This window comes from Elgaria multicarinata, chromosome 3, assembly GCF_023053635.1.
Source record: "Elgaria multicarinata webbii isolate HBS135686 ecotype San Diego chromosome 3, rElgMul1.1.pri, whole genome shotgun sequence".
Classification (NCBI taxonomy): domain Eukaryota; kingdom Metazoa; phylum Chordata; class Lepidosauria; order Squamata; family Anguidae; genus Elgaria; species Elgaria multicarinata.
This window is the reverse complement of record NC_086173.1, coordinates 70693099-70714962: the sequence shown is the minus strand read 5'-3', so window position 1 is coordinate 70714962 and position 21864 is coordinate 70693099. Positions and strand designations below refer to the sequence as shown.

Here is a 21864-nt window from a genome sequence, read left to right as displayed (position 1 = left end):
TAAAATGGCAAAATTTGAACTGTTGATATTTTATGGAAGGGAGCAGTATTTTCTCAGGTAAGGACTCAAAGCTAAAGCAAAGGATGGAGCCATAGCAAACTGAAGTGAACTGCATATATATTTGAGGAAGCTTTAGAGGAGAAATGTGTAGCCAGACTTTAGAAAGACTGCTAAAAACCTGAATGAATTCCCATTACTGTTTGCAGGGCACTCAAGGAATCACCATTGTGTAGCACCTGTTTTCAGGCTTTACAGTATTTCTGGCAAACAAATTGCATACTTCACTTTTTATATCAAACAATCCAGAACCTGGTGTTCCTTTTTTAAATTATTAGCTGCAAAGAATACTTTTATTTGCTTTTCCTCTGTAGTGTGTTCTGGTATTAGAAAAGTTCACATTGTCATGAAGCTGTTTATGAAAAAAAAATAAAAGTGCATGAGGGTTTTGCATGGCGGGGGATTGCTAAGGTTGATCTCAATGAAACTTCTTCATAATTTTCTATTCAGGCACTTCTTTATAATTTGCATTAAGCAAAGATGTCCTGATTTTTCTTTAGATTATAAAGCACATGGTGATTGTCACTTATTTGAATACCAAGTACCATGCTAGGGTTTTGTGACCTATCTCAAGTCCAAAAATATACAATAATTTGCCTTTGAGAATATAGAGTTCATCCAGGTGTCATTTCAAAAATGTACATCCAGAGGAAAACAAAAAATAACCAAAGAACAAGTTGTCAGTCATGGCACATTGACTGTTGGGAATGATATCACAGACAATGATTTAGAAAATTTGTTATTTGTTTTTGGAGTTGAAGTTTGGATGATATGGCAACTAATTGTTGTTGTTTTTTAATATTCTGTGTTTTTAAGAATAGAAACATATTTCAGTGTTTCTTTATTACCTGGGTAAAATTGTTTGCCTCCAGAAGAACAATTGTGTTCTGTTAAAACAGATACACTTATTTTTCTTATACTCCGTCTCATTACTTTAACCATCCAGTAAGACAAGTAGAATAACCTACCTGAAAAGGCTGTTTTATAATTAAAGAAAGTTTGATTGTTCGTGTGATAAATCTCAATAATTTTTACACTTTAATAAACATTTAAAAGTGAAGAATGAACCCCTCATTTTGGGAGCCTAAATTCAACAGCTGCTTTCTGTGAAGGAAAGGGTTTCTGAAACAAAACTAGCACCCTGGACAGGACCCAACCCTGAAACACCTCTTTAGAGAAAGGGCACATTCCCCTTTGTCTGACCCTTTGCATCTCCAGACTGAAGTAAACTGGCTATATGCTTTTACCTGAACTATACCTGTACTGGTGCCCCTTCACATTTCCCTGCCCCATGGGCAGCAGCACTTCAGAATCACTTCCATAGTAGCTCTGATCCTTTGCTGGGTCTTGGAGATGGGGAAAATGTTCTATTGTTCTTTGACAACTTTAGTCATACATGGGAGACCCACTTTCTCCAATTTAAATAAGCTAGGTAAGTTATCTTTTATACAATTGGCACTAGGCATTTCCCTATTAAAATAGCTGAAATTTAGAGGAATTTGTCTATTCTGAAACAAGCATCACTGCTGCAGTTTCCGAAACTAAAATACATTTATTGAAGCCTTCTTCCTGTTAGTGAAAGGGTTAGAATGTGCATCTCTATTAAAAAGATAAATCTCTAGTCTTTTCTTCCTTCCTTCTGTTCTGTCATTAAAACAGCAATGACATACTGTTGCTTGAGGGATTCACCAGCATGAACAGCTAATTCTCATTTAAAAACGTACAAAATGTCCTTCGAATAGCACTACAACATAATGTAGTGTCATTTGAAAGGGTGCATCTGGGTGTGGTGGTGGGGAGCTATAGGGGCCATTGGGCTGCCAATAGGAGTGCTATGCTTGAGGCAGAAGAAAAACCATGGTTAAAGCAAGAAGAAGAACATAGGAGTATAAGATGCTTCCCAATACCAAATCAGGCTACTGGTCTATCTAGCTCAGTAATGTTGGCACTGACTGGCAGCGACTTTCCAGGGTTTGAAGCAGCATTCTTTGCCAGCCCTCCTAGAGTTGACAGGGGTTGGACAGGGGTAGAGATTTTCTGCATACAAAGCAGGTGCTTTACCACTGAGGCCTGCCCCTTTTCAATGCTGCCACCCCTGTAGTTTTCTAGAATTTCTCCAGATGCCCCTACCCTCAAAATCACTGAAATAGCATCCCAAATTCACTACCTTGGAATGGGTCACAAATTTGGAAATACCTTTTCCAATTCAACATGGACTGGCATTCAATAAATAAAATAAATGTTTATTTCATCAATGTACAGGGCATCAGATATTAAGATTAAACAATATCCTATACTGTGGAAATTTAAAATTTCTAATATCAGAGAAAGAAAGCAAAGCTGGCAGTTGTAAATGCAGTTTTCAGGCACTACAAAAACTGTAGCTATCAAAAACTGTGGATGCTGGGGTTTTTTATTAAAAGAGAAGCATGCATTTCACCCTTTACTTAGAGTCAGAATTCCAATGAAGATTTCTTGAAATATTTTCTTGAAAGAACAAAAAAGAGAGATTAAGTAACACATGGCAACCCCACTAATACATTTTAAAAAAACAGGCTTGAGTAACCCTTGTATGTTAATTTTATCAGGATGTTTTAAAGGAAATCCAAACAAATCTTTTACTTGCCTTGCCTTTCAGAATTGAAGCTTAACTTGATTAAACAAATGACCTTTAAATCCCCGCAAATGAGTGCATAAACAAGGATTTGTTTTGGGATGAACCATTATGTACAAATTATTTATCCACTGGAGTTTAAAATCTGCAGAAAGACACTACAATTATATAAACATACATAAAAGCATGCAGTGAAATTTAGATTTCAAACAGAGGTTAAATAAATTTGCTTTTAAAAGAAGAGCTCTCCAGGGAGACTAATAGAAAAGTTTTATGTGCTTATGCGGGTCACATACATAACTAGAGCTCAGCTGTTTCTCCTAAAGTAAAAATCTATAACCTGATTTGTAATAATTCTGACAGCACAGATTATATATAGGGAGAACTATACTAAATCTGTAAAGATACATATGTTTTGTTTTGTACAGACCCCACATGCCATGCCCATTAGTATTCCTGTTATTACAATGTATATAGGGAACAAGACAAATTACATCCTTCAGCATCTTTGTTCTATACAAGAATATAGCACATAAACTCAGGAACTTCGCTGGATGTGGGCATCGTATTTGAGCCTGAGAACTAATGACATTGTAAAGGTGCATGAGTCTACAATTTGCTGGTGCACTTCTTACCCACATTTTGAAAGCACAAGTTATTAAAATGTATTATTAGAAGCAACCATAAATTCAGGTAAAATGCAGTGTAGGAAATCAAGAAAGGTGGCAGTGGTCTTGCCGAGGTAATTCTTTTAAAAATCGATTCCATCTGAGAGTTGATGACGCTGCACTTAAAAGAAGTGCACAAAAGTGCTTATTGGAACACTGCTACTTTGTTTTAATTAGGATTCTAAGCAATGCTATCAACTGTTCCGCCTTAGCATTGCTTCCAAAAGCAAGTGCAGACAAATTCCATCCCTGTTTGGAACTGTGATTCAGAAGGAAACTCCCGCTCATACACACACACTGCTACATTTCTGCCTTGTCTCTCCCCTTCCTCTCAAAACTGTAATATTTCAACTTTTTCCATATTTTCCAATCCTTTTGTTGAAGGATTTTTCCTTAGCTGTAAGGATTTTTTAATATATTTCTTGCCACTTCTCCTTGCCTAAGGGCTTCTAATACACTCTCTGTCATGACCAAATCTGTAACTGTGTCACTTTTATTGTTTCCTTCATAATATAATTGTCATATATTGTGGTACACTGTGGGAGACAATAAGATAATTCTTAAAGACATTTCCCATAAATTTGTAAGGGTCAGGGATGGTGCCAGACCCTTTACAACATCAAAGGCATCAAGACAGAATGCAGACTCCTGTTCTGGCTCTCTGTCTGTCCTTTCACCCACCCTACTTTCCTGCCTGGTGTAGCAACCAGTTTTGCCCTACAGTAAGCAGTGAGATTGTGAGCTCTCCCACACTAGAGACATTCAAGAGGCAGCTGGACAACCATCTGTCAGGGATGCTTTAGGGTGGATTCCTGCATTGAGCAGGGGGTTGGACTCGATGGCCTTGCAGGCCCCTTCTGATTCTGCTATTCTATGATTCTAAGAAGCTGGCAAAGAGACTAGTGGAGCAGTGAGCTGGTAAAACATTATTATTATTATTTATTTATATAGCACCATCAATGTACACCATCAACATAGAGAATTCATCCTCTCTCAGTGCCTTACAGCTTAGATATGGATCTGGCAGTCTAAATTCCCTAGACATTTTCAAGAAAATAAAAGAAAGAGAGAGCTTTGTTCCCTAAAATCATGTCCAACTGTTACATATACAAGAATGTTTACTATTTGAAAGTCAAGCTTTATATGCAAGTATGGCCTTAGCTAGACCTAAGGTTTATCCCGGGGTTGTCCCGGGGTTGTCCCTGCCTGCTCCCGGGATCCCCTGTGTGTCATTTACATGAACAGGGATGACCCCGGGATGTTCCTGGGATAAACCTTAGGTCTAGCTAAGGCCTATGTCCACTCCTAAATGCTATGTAATGGACAATAATAGTCAGCTAATGTTATTATCAGTATTAGTCTGAACATGCGGAAAAATGAACAGACTAACCCACATAACCATTGCAGAGTTTCTTTCAAACACACCCAGGGAGGACTAAGAAGAGCAATAATTCTTCCTTACCCTGCATATAAACATGAAAGGATTTGATAAAGCATTGGCCTAAAGGTTCTTGGTGCCATAGAGCTGATTGATGCTTCATACAGTGATGAGAAGTATGGAGCTGCTTTTTCTGACACTAAACAACAGATGCTGTAAAAAGCCAAAGATGTCCCACTTTGGTTTATCATTCTTAAACCCTACCTGCCTGGTTTGTTGTGGTTTTGTATTACAACAGAAGATACAACACTGCTGCAGAAACCTCATTCCATGCAGTTACCTCCAAGGCCACAAGGGACTTCCTTAATGTATTAACACACAGTATTAACATATTACCTGGAGTCATGATAATACCTCCAGATCAGAGGCACCATGCTTCTCAATGTCAGTTGCAACTGCGGGAGGGGACTATTGCCCTTATGACCTGCTTGTGGGCATTTGGTTGACCACTGTGGGAAACAGGATGCTGACTTAGATGGACCTTTCATCTGATCCAGCAGTGCCTTCCTTATGTTCTTTTGAGTGGCCCCTGCTAAAAAGAAGATGGGCTATGATGGAGACCAAATGAGCTACAATCCATAGAGCCTGACAACTCTGAGTAGGAATTTTATCTTTTTTCCACTCTTCATTATTGCAAGCCCTCTACACTTCATCATCTCATAGAGTGCCAGAATTACTTTGCAAAAGGCAAACTTTTAGGGGGAAAACACTGACAGTCCCACAGGCATTTGAAACCTTTCCATGTACTTTTGCAAAATGTTTGTTAGATTGCAGCCCAGGTTTGTTAACGGGCTAGTTAGAGGAAACAGCTCATGGTATTATATGAATTAGTCCTAACAATTCATAAACTTAGACATATAACATTATTCAATATAATGGCTACGGGGTAACAATATCCAGACACAGCTACAGTCTGCCTTAATTTAACACCACCAAGCCAAACAGTATTGCCAAAGTTTTCTCCAACTCAGCTACACTTTGAAGTTATCAAACTGTAACACATTTTAACCTGAAGCCTTTATGAATAGTTGAGGATTGGAAGGATGAACGTTTGTGTTTTAAAATCTTTTTAAACACAAGACTGCAAGAATAGTAAATATATCAATTTAACAGAAACACAGAAATCGGTATTTTAGAAATGAACATTTGTTTTGATCATGGATAGAAATCAACAGATGCTGTGCTGGCACAAAAATGTATGTTTAGATGCTATTTAAACTGGCACAGTGACTGATGAACTTCTGCACAATTGTTTTGACAATTAAAAAAACAATAGTTCCTTTAAAACTGGATCATGGATCATGCAAATTCATCTCCTATGTGATCAGGCAAACCCATATATTTATAGTATGCCTTTGGTAAATAAGAGCTTGTTGGGTTCATATTAAAGGACTCTGGTTATGGAAGTTCTAAATGAAGTTACCAACCTTTTAAGTAAGTTATTTGTAACATAAACCAAAAGCAGGCCACACCATGAGACAGAATAAGGTCACCAACTGAAATGGCAGATTTTGAGCTCCATTAAAAGTTAGCAACTTAATTTATCGTTATGAGCCAAACTATGTGTGAAGGAAATTGTTAGCGCTCTCCTTCTAGCTTGTTGTATAGCCTGTCAGTGGATGGTGAATAGCAGGTGTTGCCTTAATTTGTTCACTAATAGCCTATCAGAGTAGTATTTAAGTAAAAGCCAACTGTGGAAGGTATCTAAATCACAAGGCTGTGCAGTTTTGACTTAGGCAGAGAAAAAGGAAATACTTTTGAGATTTGGAGCTGGTCGAAGAAGGTTGGTAAGAAGCTCCTTGGTAGCTTTTTAAAGTGCTGGACTATGCTCCTTCAGGGATAGTACTTGCTTTTTATATGCTCTATGTGAGTATTTTGAAATAAATAAATATTAGTAGTCTGATGGATGGATGGATAGATAGACAGAAGATGCACCTGAGGAATTCAATCTTCGTGGATTCTGATATCAACTGAAGATATGATCCATATCTTCTGGACTAATGTGTAGAGCAGTACGTAGTTGTCTAAAAGTTCTTGCACTTCCTGGCTATTCTGATGCAGTTCTTGGCTCAAAAAAGTATCAAAATGCATTTTAAAATGCTTATTTTTAGAGAAAATAAATTTAGAAATGCATATTTTGGTAGAAAATATCTTTTAAATGCATATTTTGAGAGGAAAAATTATAAATGCATAATGTGTACATAAATAAGTATTGGATTAAATGTTTGTGCTGTTTTTTTTAAAAAAAAATATTTCAGATTAATGTGGAAAAGAGAGAGCATGGAATTATGAATGAACACATGTGGAAATTTCATGAATGAGTGACATGGACCATTAAGGATTTACCCATCCCAGATAGATAGATACATACATAGGATTAATAAAACAGGTACTGGGAGAATTCCATAAAATATTTTCAAGACTATATTTTATTGCTAAAGGTCTGATTCAACTACTGTTTGTCATGCCTCATTCAAGGTTAATTTATATAGAAAAAACAATGCTTATTAGAGAAGGCACTTGGAAAGAAGGTGGGAGGGAGACTGGTTATGGCTCATGTCAAGGGCTATGCGACAGTTGCTATGATACAAAGTGCATTATTCTACTAGCACCACACAAAACACCAGCAAGCCAGCATGTCAGCAGAGACTGCCCTGGGCTCCCTCATCTTAAGAAGACCCCTCTCTGAAATTCTTTTGCACTTGATATTCAAACAGGGAGAACACACACACACAAAAGAAAATTGCTATTCTGATGTGAAAACGGTTTGAAATATGGAAAAGAATTGTGGATGAGAAAGAGAGTATCACATTTCGTGATGAACAAGAGAGGATCTGGGTCATCACCATAGGGAACCTATCGCTCAATTAAAAGCCAGAGCATCTCTCAGATGCACAGTAACCACCTTCTTATGCAGCACTTGGGGCTCCCATTGCCATTTGTCGTATGAAATGCTGATTCTCTCTGTTCTTGGGTCACATAAAACAGTGCTCAGCTGCATCCTAATCTTACCCACGCACGGGTCACTTGGGAGTTAATTATTTCCAAGAGCTCATAAGTATTCTTCTAACAAGTAGCCAAAGGATGCTACAGTAAAGCAGCATTGGGATCTTGGCCACTGTGTCTAGATGTTAACAGTTCTGCTCTCAGCTGCTCATTGGGTGCAGATGAAAGCACAAAGGACATTAGGGTTGAACTTATTACAAGAGAAACACAGTGCTGCCACTGAACACAGTTCTTCCAGAGAACCACAAATCATACCTTAGTATCCAGCTTTACATTTGGTTGCCTCCAATCAAGTAGTGGCAGAGACTCCTGTGATTTCATATTTTCTCCATACACCAATACAAGTGAGAGATGAACTCACTTCCTATGTGCTGTGGACTTCATAGAATAGTAAAGTTGGAAGGGGCCTATAAGGCCATCGAGTCCAACCCCCTGCTCAATACAGGAATCCACCTTAAAGCATACCTGACTGTCCAGCTGCATCTTGAATGCCTCTAGTGTGGGAGAGCCCACTACCTCCCTAGGTATGGCAAGGGAACCAATTACCTAGGTGTATGGAGAAACTAAGAAATCACAGGAGTTTCTGCCACTACTCAGACGACATGCTTGCTATTTCTTACCTTCTCCAAACTACAGTACAACTGACGCTCGTGAAAAAGAAACTGTGCTGCTGGCTGACTGGTCACCTGGGTACCTCACATCAAGTTCTCCTTCTCCCACTCTATAACATGTAGCAAAACTCACACAGTCCTGACATGACCACATTGTGCATTTTCTGCCCACACAAAGCAAACATGGAATTGGTGGAGTGGAGAATATGTACAAAATGAAGCCATCAGATATGAGGAGAGGGAAGAGGAGAATTTGACATGGGAGTGGTATTTCCTATCACAGCCTCATGTTTCTCATATCTCATTGTTCTGAGTCTAGTCACAACACTAAAAGAAAAGTGGATAAACCTGTGTATCCCATACCATTGCCTTAATTATCTTGCACTTACCTGAAGTAAACTTAATGTGACATTAGAAGAATTTGGAATAGCAAAAAAAGATATTTTAGGTTCCCCAAAACTTGTTAGTTTTCAAACTTGTCCTTAAAAATAGTTTCCCAGGGGAAGAAAAAGTTATTGCTTTGTCACTTATACAAAGTTATATACCTGGTGTCAAACATACTAACACTGTAGTAAGTGCTCTGCAATAACTTTTTTTCTTCCCCAGTGAACTACTTTTAAGGACAAGCTTGAAACTTTAACAAGTTACACGGAAAAAAAGATAACATGAAAAATATCATAATGTATATTTTATTCTCTCTTAAGTTCTCTGGGTTCCTAAGACATAAAGAAATTTTAACTCTTCATCAGAATTGCCTCTTTAAGGCAAGCAAAACTAAAGGCAGCATTAGCGTAGTGAAAGGCTTCAGTTCTCAAGGCACAGTTGTACTACTAGTGAAGACAAAGCAAAATCAAAGGAGGATTGATGGCAGTCTGAGGACTGCAGTTAAACTTTTTTTTTAAAAAAAAAAATTGAAATGTAGGAATGTGGAAGTCTCCACTCTGTAAGTCGCTGACAACCAAGGAAATTGCAAAGTGAAAAGTCACTTTAGATATCCAAGAAGTGATGCTTTCGAAATACAATGAATCAACGTCCTTCACGTTTCACTCATGTACACATATATAAGAGTTCACAAAAAGGCTTAGAAAACAATCGCAGAATGAAAATATCCATGTGTGTGCGCACTATATATAAACACACACAAACACACACATTTATTAAACAAAAAATCCTCCATTTTACAAAACAACGTTAAAGCTGTACAGTTTTCAACCAAGCACCAAAAAGCAGGGAAATAGGGAGTTATGGATGACAAGCCTTAACACCACATCCTTCCTAAGGAGGGAGAAAGTGCCAGTGAAATTCTCATTCTCCCAAAGCAGATATTTATTTATTTATAACATTTGTATCCCGCCCTATATCATTATGATCTCAGGGTGGTGTACAGATAAAAGCATAAGTATAAAACAATAAATATACACAGCTAAAAACAAATTAAACCACGAACCAAGTTAAAACAATATATAATTTAAAAGCAGAAAAAACAGCAGATAAACCATGAAGACAGGATGGAGAATATGACATGCAGAGGTGACTGTGGGGTTGTGGAAAACTGATGACGAACAACTTAGAGCCACCTACTTCTCTTTTTTTGTTTAGAGCAGCCCTTCCCCAGCCTGGTGCCCTCCAAAAGTGTTGGATTACAACTCCCATCATTGTACCGGCCCAAACTAATTAAATGAAGTGTTTGAAGCTTTCAACTTTATAGCAGTATGGACCAAACTCTTAGAAAAAAAGGAAAGGAGCACTGTGTGTGCATTGGGGGTTAAAAGGTATGTATAGCTGCCTATTCCAAGGAGAGATCTGAAGACAGGTTATCATGGATCCAGAGGAAGGCTGAAAGAGATCTCTGCCAAGTTCTATGCCTTGCTTCCCCAGTGAGCAAAAAAGCAAACTGGCCTTGGGAAAAGAGAGCCCAAAATACTCTCAAAAAGCATATTTTTGTTCCAAAAGAGAACCAGGCTGAGTCTGTTTCTCAGAAAGCCAGGGCTGCTTATGAACTAAAGTTTCAATCCCATTCAATTCCATAGCTTCCTTGTGGTAGAGTCTGAAACCAGGCTGCTTAGTGGTTAAACCAAAACTCAACAATCATAAGTAATGATTCTGCTAAGGAAATGACTGCTAGAGGAGCCAGGCGGCCATTTTATTTTCAGCATACATCTACCTAGAGGCAGGAGGGAGGGGGAGAGCAATGCTACTGAGCATGAGTCACGCTATGGGTGAAGCAGGCCTCTGTATTCACTCTAATGGGGCAAAGAAATATTCATTAAAAAATCAACTGCAGGGAATTTTAAAAAAAGAAAAGCCATTCTTTTTAATTACTAAGGATTTCCTGACTTTAGAAATCATGAGCACATATCCTTGCCACCCTATGTTATCAGTCATTTTGATTCAGAGAGGGTTTTTTTACTTCTGTACTTTAAACTGCCATCTTTCCCTCAATCTTTCACCAATCTTCTTGAAATTTTCAGGGTATGTAAAACCAACATTTCTTTCTGGCAGATGTAAATTTCAGCAAGATTGGTGAAACATTTTCGATTTTATGAATGTTAGAATGACAAAAAAAACCCAATTATTGCTTTGTAACGGCAGAATACAGAATCTACTCATCGCCCTTAACTACATGGACACTGCAGTGTCCATGTAAATATAGCACATACACACACCAAAATTGGTGGGAAAGCATAAAGAAAAAAATAGAAATTGGAGAGCAGACAGAGCCTAGCATTTGAAAGTATGCCACAAAAGGTTTTTGGGACTTCTTCTACACTGAGTAGCACAAACCATAAAATAGTATCTAAGGTAACAAAGATGAATACCATCCAATCCAATCTGTGCTGTTAAAATAAGCTAACAGTGGTCTTGAACTGAGATGAGAGATGTTCTAGGTAGGGATTCATCCAATATACCACCATCCAACTCTATCCAAAGGAGGGACCTATATGATTCAAGAGTAACTAGAAACTATGTTAATTAACCAAGGAAGTGTTTTATTGTGGGGCACTAAGATGGGAGGAAGGAAGGCATACCATGAGGACAGAATGTGTGGACACATCTGAAGTTAAGATATGTACATGTAAACCAGGCTACTTTGAAATAACCAGTCAACTGTTCGGCTGCATCCTTCTAGTCACGTATTTGTTGGGGATTGGGTCATTAAGCAACTGCAGAGTAATTCTTAGGTTTATTAGTAAACTAGCTGATATGCCCAGCTTTGCTCAGGTCTGTGAATAATGTTTATAACATTTTTTGATAAATAATAAATTTCTCTGCAACTTATTCATTTTTAGGCTGTTGTTTTTAGTTTGGTTGAGTTAGTAAATTGTTTTGTTAGAATAAATGGAGAATTGTGTTAATAAGAACTGTATTTTAAATTAGAGCTTCATGATAAACCACATTTTTTGTTTTACCTGAAATGCCTACACCTCCCATCATGCCTTGGCCGGAGTAGCCATCTAAACTTCAAAAACAATCAGGACATTCAACACACTTTCTACCAGCTAAAAAAGATGCAAACCTAAAAATATGTTTTCAAAATATACCCAGCATTGCCCAGATATCTGAATAACATGCAGTAGGGAAGCAGATCTCAGTGGACGTGGAGAACTGTTGAATGCAGCCAGAACACAGAATACTTTATTGGCATAAATTTACTATATAACATCTACATTTAACAGGTAGATATGGGCAGAGAGCCAGGATGGTCATTTTTGTAAACCGCCCAGAGAGCTTTGGCTATTGGGGCATGTCTAGACCATGCCTTATCCCAGGGATTGCCTCGGGGTCATCTCTGTGCATCCACATGATGCACAAGGGATCCCGGGGGCAGGGAGGGAAGATCCTTCCATTTCCCTGGGATAACCGGGATGGCTTTTAGCCCAATTTTTCCCGCAGTCTCAGGATTGTCCCAAGACCGTGGGAGGTGTGGGCGGACATCCTGGCTTTGCCTCCCCTCCTCAGCCTGTCAAGAAGGCTTTCCATTCTTCTTGAAAGGACAATTGTCTCACTTAGTTTGCGCAGTTTTGCCTAGGGGAAAGTCCCTAGAGATTAGACTCTCTTCAGGTGGGAAGAGATGTTTATTGCTTGAATAAAGCTTTGTGGATTACTTAGCAGACCTCTTTATTGTTTCCCAAGAAGGCAAGACGTTTTGAGAAACATGACAGACAGTTAATGAGTGGTCAGGAAAGTGGGGGCTGAGTTAGGACTGAGAGATAGTGACGTGATTTGCACATACTGACCTGATTTGCTAACCCATGCTTTATTTAAAATCAGCCACTCTACATGCCAGTACCACATTTCAGTAGCACACACACACTTTCTATTTTATAGGTAGAGATACCAAAATTTTGTGACATTACCCAATGACATTCTTAAATTGCTTAAAACTTTCTAACATTTAGTGTGCAAATTTGAGACACATTCACAATATATGGCATAAGGAAAAATGGTGTCAGGCATTTAATTGTTCAGAGTTGCACCATAAAATATTAAGTCTTAAAAACCAAGAGGTTAGTATTTAACAGAGGCCAGGTACACTTACATTTTCATTCATTTTCATTTGCTTGAAGGAACTGTTAAGCAGTTTGAAAATTATAACAGGGAAGAAGAATGTGTTTTATTCATTATATTAGTTATAATGTTTTAATGCACTTACAACAACTCAGGGAACAGCATGCTCTAAAAAGAGAGTCTCATTTAAATACTTGACATAAGCAATTGTCTGGTTGGCATGCACATTTTTATGAGCAACCATTTTTATAATGCTGGTGGCTGTAAATAATGGAAAGTCAATTAAAATGAATATCTTATCAAGGGCAAATGCCATTAAATTACTAATAAAATGTTTATGCCAAGTTGTGAAGAATCTATCCTATTTAGTTAATGAATGAGCATCGAATAATTTAAATAGCCAAACTACATGTTTAGAAAGCTGATGAGGTTATAAACCTGTGGAGCACTGCTCTGGTCTATTGATTTGATTAGCTTATGTCACAAATTACTTGAATTTTGTTTTGAAACAAGAGTGAAGAAGTTCTTTTTGCCATTTGTGTCATGTTGTCTCCTTAAACTGACTTACTTTATTTAACATTCTTAAACCATTTAAGAATATTAGATTAAATCTGCACTCTACAGCCAATGGGTTGTATTCAATGTTAATCTAATTTAAGTCCCACTCATTTCAGTGGGTCTACTTCAACCAGGACTAACACTGGGCACAAACCAAACTGTTTAATAAGGTCAGAACACAGCCAAATAATTAGGTTCTTGTGCAAGACATATAGTGGGCAAATCATTTTGGTGGACCAAGCTCTGCTTTGATAGCATTAACATTTTGATTGATCACTCTTAAATAAAATCTAAGAAGGAATGTTATGTAAAATAAACCAGAAATTCAATAAAAATGAAACATTTAGTAAGCTTCTGAGTAGTTTTAACAGTTACTTTTTTTTAGTGGTGGGAGGAAAAGAATGAGAAGTAGAACTGGAAGATTTGGTGCTCCCCCAAAAAATATCAATTCTAGTCTTTGTTACAGAATAAGAAATTTACTATTTGAAAAACATTATAATATAAACTCTTAAAAAATATAAAGCAAGTAAGTGCCCTATTTCATGCCCAATGCTTGGCCATTGAACCTAATGGGGATAAAATATTGGGGACACTTATTGGGGACTGCTTTTCTAACCCTTTTTCTAAAGTAATTTCTAATATAATAACTTCAGTTCTGTTTCAGCTGGATATTATGATACATACTAATCTCAGTTTATAGCATGATAAGAACAGCAGCTCAATAGCTATTCAGCACTGCTTCTGCTCAACTCTAGTAAGATTGGGGGCTTGGACAGCAGAGGATTAATGGAGCCAAAAGGACTGCTGAAACTCCCTAAATAGCCATTGGCAAAAATGCCAGGTACCTATTTTGTTAGGGACACTACAGTTAAAATGGCACAAGAAGATTAGGAGATGGCTGGTCAGGGCCAGGGTCAAGAGTAAAGATGGTTAGGCATCTGCCAGGGGCCCACATCCTAGCAGGGGCCTACAGATAAGAGCTTCCTGGAGTGGTTCTTCATCACTGCAGCCTACTTGTTCCTCTACCTCTAACTCTGTCAAACAAGCAAGGGGTTGCAATAGCAGAGTGTGACAATGGTGGTAAGAAGTTAATTTCATTGAGGGGGTCCCACTGAGTGACAGTTGTGCAAGAGCCCTCAAAATCCTGGAGCTGGCACTGCGGTTGGAGAATATGACTCATCGTTATTTCCCCTTCAAGCCAGAGGAAAGGGCAAACTAACTGAGAGCATGGGGGTTTCTGGGGGAGCAAGCATTTCCCATGCAAGTAGCTTTCCACTTCCATTTTCATCCCCCATGGGTTACTTGAAGGAAAGTCACATTCCACATACTCAGAATGTTTCTTTGTTGTCACCTATACATATAAGCAGACAAAGATTATTATTATTTATTTATATATATATAAATAATATATATATGATTTATATATATATATATATATGTACATGGTGCTGTACATAGTAAAAGAATAAAACAGCAACACCCTGCCACATAGGCTTACATTCTAATACAATCATAATAAAACAATAAGAAAGGGGAAAGAATGCACCAAATAGGCACAGGGGACAATGAAACTAACAGTGTGAAAGTGAGAACAAAGTCAAGTTCTAAAAGCTGTAGGAAAAAGAAAAGTTTTCAGTTGAGCTTTAACAACAGTAATTGAACTTGTGATCCACAAATGCTCTGGAAGAGAATTCCAGGTACAAGGTGCAGCGAGAGAAAACGGACGACGCCGAGCAAGAGAAGTAGAGACCCTTGGGTGGGTAAGAAACATGGCATTCTATGAGTGAAGAGCACGAGCAGGGCAATAATGTGAGATGAGAGAAGAAAGACAGGAAGGAGCTAGACTGTGAGAAGTCAACAGGAGATGCTTATACTGGATTCTGAGGTGAATTGGAAGCCAATGAAGAGATTAAAGAAGTGGAGTAACATGATCAGAGTGATGAGCCAAGAAGATGATCTTAGCAGCAGAGTGATGAATATAAACCAATGAACTGAAGTGAGAAGAAGGAAAGCCAATCAGAAGAAGGTTATTGGTTATTTCTCCAGCCGAGAAATAACCAAAGTATGAATAAGAGTCTTGGCAGAAGAGTCAGACAAAAATGATCAGATCCTGGCAATATTATATAAGAAAAAACGATAAGAAAAAACGATAGGACTTAGCTACTGCCGCAATATGAGGAATAAAGGAGAGTGAGGAGTCAAATATAAAACCAAGACTACGAACTTCCTCAACTGGAGTAAGTGTAACATTATTGACAGTTATAGAGAATGAAAATAGGGAGAAGGTTTGGGAGGAAAAACAAGCAATTCTGTCTTTGCCATATTAAGTTTTAAACTACGATGATGCAACCAAGCTGAGATATCTGAAAGACATGCCGAGATAAGATCCTGAACATCAGGAGAAAGATATCACTGTGTATCATCAGCATGCAGATGATCAATATCTGCATGAGGCCATGAGATCGAATAAGATTTTCCAAGGACAACATTACCCAAGAGAGAGAGAGAACACATTGACCTATGGGCTCAGTTTATTTATTTATTTATTTATTACATTTCTATACTGCCCAATAGCCGGAGTTCCTTCTGTCTGTGACAGAACTGGGGCGGGGTAGTGGTGAAAACACATTGGGCCTGTTCAGACGACACTTCAGGATCTGTGGTTAGCAAAACTGTGGTTCTCTAGGGTTAGCACTAACCACAAGATGCGCTGTCGCACACAACACTTTAAGCCATGGTTAGAGGCGCTAACCCTGCTGCAAATGGTCTGACTGTGGTTAGTGAGCGAGCAGAGCTTAGCAAAACGCATTACACAAGACACCTTGAACCCTACTGCTTAACCAAAAGCCTTAACAAGCAGGGCTTAAGGTGTCTTCTGAACAGAGCCATTAAAATCCATAGAAGAAACAGATCCCCAAAGACAGTCTGAGCAGGGGAAGAGAAAAGGGAGAGCAGGTTGAAAAATAGTTCTGAAATACAACACTAACAAAGCAAAAGAAAAGCAGAAATACACAAACAGAACACACACACCCCCGAAAATATTTAGTTTGCCTGAACAAAAGGAAGTTAGCAGCAGGAGCCACTCTAAGCTGAATTGGGAGCAAGTGATGGTTTCTTCACATTCCTATTATGGCTCTCATACCCAGAATATTTACTCTCTTTTTTTGGTTGCTGTGTGGAGGAATCAGACCATGTACACCATGCAGGACAGTTGGGTCTTTCAGGACCACTGTGGTGTGGGGGTGGACTCCTACTCAAGTGGAGCAAACATGTCTCAGCAGCTTCCATGCACATTATGGCAGTTATATAATCTGGAGAAATTTGTACACAGTTCATGCTGCAGCCTTTATCACCTGTGCGTAGACCATACAGCCAACTCTAAATGTATGCAAACTTGTAAAAGAAAAAAAATGGTTTTATACATTTCAGCAAAGACATCTTTGCCAAGAGAAAAATAGAGCAGAAAATATGTCATAAATGTTTTGTGAAGCAGCACAGTGAACAAGGGTCTCTATGCTGCAAGATCAATCTGCTGATTCTTTTAAAAAGTTACAAGAACAGGCAATAAATCACAGGTGCAATTTATTTGCTGCTTTATAGAGACATCCTGAATCACAAAATCTTAAATGACTTTGTCTTGTCCTTGTGTGCATTTTTTTTAAAAAAGATAAAGTGTTATGCTTTCAACCTTACTTTAAACAGTAAAGTAGTAGTAGCAATGTAGCACTGACAATTCCTGAAAACTGAAGAACATTTTATTCATTTTTAATGCCAAAAAAGGGGGAAAGAAGACAGAGAAAAGAAAAGAAAGAAAGACAATCAGACTTTTTTTTAAAAAAATCATACAGAAAGCTCTGACCAGAAACTGGAAATTAAGAAACAAAAAAGAAAAGAAATATTAGTACAGTTCCTAATTCAAGCTTGCTTGCTTCTCCACCCCCATCTACTCCTTCTTCATTCTCTTTCCTCATCAGTGGTACAAAGATCTAGATGTGGGCACATCAGAAAGGTGGGCTAGTGACAGGTCACGTACATGATAAATTTTGCTTGTCTACTTTCAATGAATCAATAAGGTCAGCATGTGCCCAGTCAAGCAGAGGTTTTGCCAGCACTACAACTTTGCTTCGCTTTAAAAAGAAAGAAAGAAAGAAAGAAAGAAAGAAAGAAAGAAAGAAAGAAAGAAAGAAAAGTCTCTTACTGTAAGAAAAAGCTTGCATGATAAGCAAGATAATGACTGCCCCCTTGCACAGGTTTTCTACTTTGTACAATGTCAGGGCAAGTGCCGGTGTCAAGGGTAGGCATGGTTGGGCACCAGCTGAGGGCCCACACCCCAGTGGGGGCCTCTGACAAGAGCCCCAGTAGTTGCTCCTCCTCCTCATTATTGCAATCTGCTTGTTCACCTGCCTTCTGCTCTGGCGCAGACAATGATGCGAATGAGAAGAAGGAGCAGTAGATGCCATTGCCTGTTCATTCACTATCTCCTTACTTGTCAAGCAAGCAAGTCATAGCAATGATGGAAAAGAGGGGGAAGAGCAGTAGCAGCTGGTGACAATGGCAGTGAAAAGATAGAGTCACTAAAGGAGGGGGACTATTGACAGTGTCTTGCCAAGCTTCCCCCCCCCCCGCCGAAACCTGAAGCCAACATTGGTGAGGACCAAAGTAGACATTATTTTAAATGTGCCTTTTTTCATTTTTAATGTGGAGTAGGCACAGGGGGGCTAATCTGAATCTTAAAATCTAGAAGTCTCAATCCAGATCTGGCCTCCTGTGCCTACTAGAGCAAAAATGTAAAATAAAACCTATAGCAGCTAGATATGGATTTAAAGAAATGCTTGTTTCGGCCCATAACTATGAACGTATCAGGAGTGAGAAGTCAAGACAAGATGGCCTATTCCAATGCTATCAGAAATTCCTCAGTGCTGTCAAATTCAACATTTTAGATTGTATAGCCATCCAATAATAGAGGCCAAGGAAACATTACCCAGTCAAATACAATTGACAGTTTGAGATTTCTGTTGGGTGCTCCCACACTATATAACCTTTGCATGCATGTTCATATCCCTAGTCACATCACTAGTCCATCTATGCCAGTATGGTTTGCTCTGATTGGCAATGGACCTCCAAGGTCCCAGCAGATGTTCTACCTGAGCTCCTTTTCACAGGAGATGCCATTATTATTATTATTATTATTATTATTATTATTATTATTATTATTTTAATAATGGCATCTCCTGCCATGCGCTGAATAATGCCATGCGCTGAATTGGAGACTTCATGCATGCGAGAGCATGTGCTCAACCACTCCGCTACAGCAAATGGTCCTAAGCCTGAGAAGAGCTTTAAGTCATCTTCACTGTAGCTTTTGGATTTTGCCTTAATAGTGAAAGCGAAGATGTCCTCAAAATAATTACTGGAGAGAGGGAAGCTTGGGAAAGGACCAAAGTATTTCATTTTCCACTGAGAATGTTTAAATATTTCCCACTATATTGTAGTGAAGCCTTGCCAATAACCATGCTTGTGTTACCTGAGGGGGAAGAGAGAGGGAGGGAAGGAAAGAGAGAAATAAGGATTTGCTCAGAATTCTCCCTGCAATCAGGAACCTGTGCAATCATTGTTCCCATTTACAAGGTGGATTCTTCAGCTAAACACACCTAGAATCTCCCTTCAGGGTTTCCTGCTAGACGTGGAAAGGTCGGGATGGATCTAGCTCGTGCAGGAAAGTAGCAAGTGGGGCCAGCATACGCCCTCTCCACAGGTTGACATTTGATATATCTAAATAGACTGCAAGCCCTATGGATTTTTAAAGACAGCCAGGAATTGTCTAATAACAGAGCCATTAAAAAAAAACACAGGTGTGCTATAAAAATAAAGGAAGACTTAAATTAAAGGTGAAGCTATTAACATTTGTTCTGAAGCCCATTAAACTGTAATGAGTTCTTTCTGGCCTTCTGAACTTACACCTTAGCACAAAATAGGGCTGTAAACTGCTGGGGTTTCTTATGTTATGTAAGTTTATGCCGGTCATTAAAATCTATCCTAGTATGACTTACCAAAATGGTCTTGCCGTGGATTTCCTTCAAGAGTATTGTAAGGAAGTGTTTGATAGCTTTGCTCCCTTGTAGCTGTCACAGGGTATACTGAAATTTGCTCAGGCATTTCGATGATGCTACATGACCACAAAATTCTTAAGCAGTTTTATATGGAGAAAGATATATACTCCTGCTCAAGCAGTAGAGGGTTTTTTCCTCCTTTAAAACGCCTTTTATCTCAGGGGAAAATTTTGGCACTCTGTGCTGTGTTAGCATTTTGCTGGCATAAATGTTTCAGTATTTACATCTCATAAACAAAAAATAGAAAGAAAAAGCACACTGATCAGGGATGGGTTTTTCTTTTTCTTAGGAGACAGTTTTCAGCAAAATTTAAACCAGTGTTTTAACTTTTATTGTTCGCCCTAAAAATGAAGCAAACTGAAATGTTATTAGGGAGGCACCTATTTGGAGAAAGAGAAGGGAGTAAGAGAAATAGTTCTAATACTATGCAGAGGTGTCATTTTTTGTGCATTATTCATTTAAATGAATGCTGTATTATGACTGCATGTGGGTAGATTTAATAACTTACCTGATGCAACGTGTCACAAATTGCATTGCAAAATAAAGAGCCAAGTGGACAGAGAAAACTAAGAAGACCCAAACTATTTAATCATGAGTCTGAAGGAGTTTCCAGAACAATAAGGAATATTTGTATGTGAAGAGAGGTGGGAAGTTTTCTGCCCCAACCCACCCCCAATGTCATAGATTTCTAATACTTGGGGATGCTATGAATTTGGAGTATCAAATATCCTAAAACAGTTCAGTATGAAATGTGAAGGTCACCTACCATTAAGTTGATCAAAATCAGGAATAAAAATAATTTCTGTTTGGGGGGAAATGTCATAAATAAAAATGTACTTTATACCTTCTGGTCAGATTTGAATCTGCAAAGACCTGGGTAGAAACAACATATGCAGGAAAATAATGATGCAGTTTGGGGTGTGTTTTAAAAAGAGGATTTCTACCCTTTTCATAACCAGGTGAATGTGAAATAAATAATATGAGTCTATTAATGGAATTTTCAAGCCCTATGCACATATTTGATCCAATGCACAGTGGGGGATCAGGATCAGGCCTGCTGCACCACACACCTTTGGCTTCCCACTGCCTATGGAGACAGTTGTGCATTAGATGTCACCTAGGGGCTAGATATCATGTGAGATGGCAGGCAGCACCTGCAGACTGCATCCTTTACTACCAGTTCTTTTCAACGGCTGGCACTTTTGCCCCCTTGCTACGTGGATAACCACTGAAGATTTTAAGGGGGGGGGGAATCTCATGTTATATTAAGGGCTGATTGGAACCATCATTCAAATTCCAATTATTGTGTATAGCATTAAAGAGCACTAGTGTGAAAGCATTCAGTGTCCTCACCTTTGGGATTTTACATATAAAAGTTGTATCAGTAATATATATGTAAGGAAAAAAACAAAGTTGCTTTCATGAACTGGTATCATAAGATTAGGTTGGTGACACCATTTCACACCTGATATATACTGCATGTGCATAATGGTAAGACATAGTTTTCTCATTTGTTTCTATTATCTGACTTCATCCCAAAATATTCTGTATATTAAAAAGAGAGAGAGAGAGAGAGAGAGGATAAGACAGCAGAGGAGATTAAGAGCATTTATTAGACTGTTCACTGGCAACTATTTTCTTTTTCTTTCAGAAAACACTTGTATGCTATTCCACAAAGGCTGGTCTTCAGAGACCAAAAATATTTTTGGATCTCATCTTAGTCATTCAGTTCCTCAGACTCACATTTGCGTGAACAAGATCAAGGAACGTACTTCAATAATTTGCTTCAAGTTAATCCTGTTGGATGCTTTACTTTCATTTGGACACAAGTCACTGGCTTCTGTTCAGCTATTTAAGATTAGTCTTAACAGGAACAGTAAAAAGATGGGACAACAAGAAGAAAAACCCCTAAAGGAAAACTTTAAGTTTACTATTAAAGGATATATTCTTCCAGCAAAACTATGCATCAAGGAGGCAAGTGCCCCAAGCTGTTATTATGCTTGTTATTTACACTTTATGCAAATACAAAATATCTGGGATCAGATATTTAAATGGTAAGTTTGCTATTTAAGTCATAAAATAATATTTTAGGTAAGAATAAAAAAGTAATAAAAGACCCACCCAGAAATAGCTAAAATATACATGGTAAGAACAAACAGAACAAAAAGTTAGCTTTTCACCCACTAACAGTTCAGCTTTCAGTTTCATCCACTAACCATAGAATCTGTTTTGAGTTGGGGCCTTGAAGCCAGATGTTGTTCAAATGACCAAATGAAATGGGTCGCAGAGAACC

At 38.3% G+C, this 21864-nt stretch overlaps 1 protein-coding gene across 1 annotated transcript in view; it reads right to left on the bottom strand.

The window, feature by feature from the left end:
• The window catches only part of DOCK2 (dedicator of cytokinesis 2), a 317141-nt gene that overhangs the window by 148186 nt on the left and 147091 nt on the right, over positions 1 to 21864 (bottom strand). The gene's annotated exons all lie outside the window — the stretch shown is intronic.